The following is a 3,605-nucleotide window of genomic DNA, read 5'->3' on the forward strand; positions in this document are numbered from 1 at the left end:
TGAATTAAAATAAAATAATAATTATAATTAAAATAAAATATCGTATCGAAATTGTTGTTGAAGATCTAGGTATTTACCGCGTCGAAAAAGAGGGCGTATAGATATTTAGAAATTAAGCTTCTAGGTGTTTGCCGTCGAGGAATTAAGCGTCTAGGAAGTGTCGTCGAGGAAGTGGGTGTCTATAGGTGTTCGCCGTCGAGGAAGTTGGTGTCTAGGTGTTCGCCATCGAGAAAATGAGTGCCTAGGTGATCGCCGTCGAGGAAGTGGACGTCTAGGTGTTCGATATTGGGGAAATGGGTGTCTAAGTATTCGCCGTTGAAGAAATGGATGTCTAGGTGTTCGCCGTCGAGGAAATTGGTATCTAGGTGTTCGCCATCGAGGAAATGAGTATCTAGGTGTTCGCCGTCGAGGAAGTGGGTGTCTAGATGTTCGCCGTCGAGGAAATGGGTGTTAGGTGTTCGCTATTGGAGAAATGGATGTCTAGGTATTCGCCGTCGAAGAAATGCATGTCTAGGTGTTCGCCGTCGAGGAAGTGGGCGTCTAGATGTTCGCAGTCGAAGAAGTGAGTGTCTAGGTATTCGCCGTCGAAGAAGTGAATGTCTAGATGTTGTCTACATATTCGCCGTCAAGGAAATGGGTGTCTAGGTGTTGGCCGTCGAGGAAGTGGGCGTTTAGGTGTTCGCCATCGAGGAAATGAGTGTCTAGGTATTCGCCGTTGAGGAAATGGGTGTCAAGGTGTTCGTAGTCGAGGAAGTTGGTGTCTAGATGTTCGCCGTCGAGTAAGTGGGCGTCTAGGTATTTGCCATCGAGGAAATGAGTATCTAGGTGATCGCCGTCGAGGAAGTGGGTGTCTAGGTGTTCGCTATTGGGGAAATGGATGTCTAGGTATTCGCCGTCGAGGAAATGGGTGTCTAGGTGTTCGCCATCGAAGAAGTAGGCATCTAGGTGTTTGCCGTCGAAGAAGTGAGCGTCTAGGTGTTGTCTAGATGTTCGCCGTCGAGGAAGTTGGTGTCTAGGTGTTCGCCATCGAGGAAATAAGTGTCTAGGTGTTCGCCGTCGAGGAAGTGGGTGTTTAGGTGTTCACCGTCGAGAAAGTGGGTGTCTAGGTGTTCGCCGTCGAGGAAATGGGTGTCCAGGTGTTCGCTATTGGAGAAATGGGTGTCTAGGTATTCGTCGTTGAAGAAATGGATGTCTAGGTGTTCGCCGTCGAAGAAGTGAATGTTTAGGTGTTTTCTACATGTTCGTCGTCGAGGAAATGGGTGTCTAGGTGTTCGCCTTCGAGGAAATGGATGTCTAGGTGTTGGCATTCTCATTCTGACAGGTTTGATTCTAGATAGCAAGAGGTAAATGTGGCATTTAGTATTAACCGTTAAACTATTCAGTTAGAATCTGTCACATCGATGGAACAGAGGAACACGTATGAACACGTGAGGCTAGAATATATATTCTCTGCTGTTCAATTAATATTATCTTATAAAATTTGTAATAACTTTTATTGTGCAATATTCATTCGTACGCAGGTTTAAGAAAATGTCTGCAATGCAGTAGAAAGCGTGTATATATATATATTTTTTTTTTCATTAATAATTTATTCTCTCTATTCTTCATAATTATGACAGAATTGATTCGTTGTGCTGTTTATTTTCAGATTTACTGAGAGGGAAGGCTTGAATTTAAAAGATAACTATTTATTTTTATGGTAGTGTGTGTGTGTTGTTATTTTCTCATTATTAAAACATACAACATAAAAATGAGTAAAGGACTCTCATAATTCAAAGATAAAACAATAAGTAAAGAACAATTAATTAGAAATATACAATATAAAAATGAGTAAAAGAATTATAATTCAAACATAAAACAATAAGTAAAGAACAATTAATGCCCATTTCCACCAACGTGAATTAACTTTAATCTCGGTTCAACTTTTCTTTAAAATTAATTAGAAACAGACGAAGAGCAAGTTGAACCGACATGAAAGTTAATCTATAACGTTGGTGGAAATGGACATAAGGGTCTAAAACATCTAAATATTAGAAATATAATTATAAAAGCAAAAATTATCTTACATCTTTTTCGCGTTTAATCTATAGGAGCATGTTGAACCAAGCGACGCCAACAAACCTCTTATCTTATCGTTGTGATATATACTACCAAATTAAAAAGTGAAATCCAATCTTTTTTTTATTATTTACTTAATTCTAATGATATCTACCATGTGTATAAAAGATTATCTCTATGGAATTTTAAAATTATATACAAACTTACCTTTTTAAAGAAAAGGTAAAAAAAGCGCTAAGCGTTGGTGAAACTGGTCCAAATGGTGCTTCTCGTAAAGAATCACCATTTGAGCCAGTTTCACCAACGCCATTTACTTAATCGGCCGTAAAACTGATGACTAATCACGTTTGCTGTTTAGTAGAACTAACGATATGTATCATTTGTATAAAAGATTTGATATCATCAACTGTCGCCAAGTTAAATTTTACCCTCCCAAGAAAAAATATAATAGTAACTTTAATTTTTTTCTTAATTTATTTAACTCTAATGATATGTATTAATTGTATGAAAGATTTGATATCAACAAAATTGGCGCCAAGTTAAATTCGATGTAATTCAAATATCAAATTAAATAAATAATATTAACTTTAATGATATGTATCATTCCTATAAAAGATTGATATTAAATCGCACTTCTTTATACCATGCCAAATTAAATAAATAATAAATATTAATCTAATGGTATGTATTATTTGTACGAATGATTTGATATCAACAACTGTGGTGCCAAGTTAAATTTTACAAAATAAAAAGTAAACCTCAAGTGATACTCTCTTTATTATTTACTTAATCCAAATGGTACCATCTTTAATTTTTATGCAATGAAATCTAAGTATACGTATACTTATTGAAGAATCTTCCTTTTCCAATCCAAATGGTTTAAATTCCTCTTAAATGAAATTATTATATCACAATTCTTTCAAAGACATTTCCTCTTCCAACTAAAGTAGTGGTTACTTAATTCTCCTTCAAAACATTTTACAAAACATCACAAAATTGCGTTACTTTTCTCAATTTAAGTGTTTCCACAAAAAATTAAAGAATTAACCGTATAAAATGAAAAAATTTAATTTAAATAGAAAAATTTTCATGTAAAAACACTTGGCGCTGCTAGATAGAGTAAAAAAATAAAATCTATAATTTATTACCAAAAACGGTGGTGGGGGCAAGGGGGGGGGGCGCAAAAATCTTAAATTGTACGTGGTGTCGAGTGAGGGCTCGTTTGAAAGGGCCTTCCAAGACAACGCGTGATTGAGATTTCGCAGTAGCGGAGAGCTCACAGCGAGGACGTGAGAAAGCCTTTGCCCGGGCACGTGTGGATAAAAGTGGATGTAGGAAGGAAGTCGGTGTATGTATGTATGCGTGCGTATGTGCGTGCGTGCGTGCACTGAGAAAATGTTTCAGACTTTATCCGTTCAAAATGTAACAAACGGATATTTCCGATACATTTTGATTGTATTTATAGGACTATCTGATGAAATTTTAGGATTATCCGATATATTTTATCTGAGAAATTTTTAGGACTATCCGATAAAATATATCGGATA

This window comes from Trachymyrmex cornetzi, unplaced genomic scaffold (genome assembly GCF_001594075.2).
Source record: "Trachymyrmex cornetzi isolate Tcor2-1 unplaced genomic scaffold, Tcor1.1 scaffold344, whole genome shotgun sequence".
NCBI lineage: Eukaryota > Metazoa > Arthropoda > Insecta > Hymenoptera > Formicidae > Trachymyrmex > Trachymyrmex cornetzi.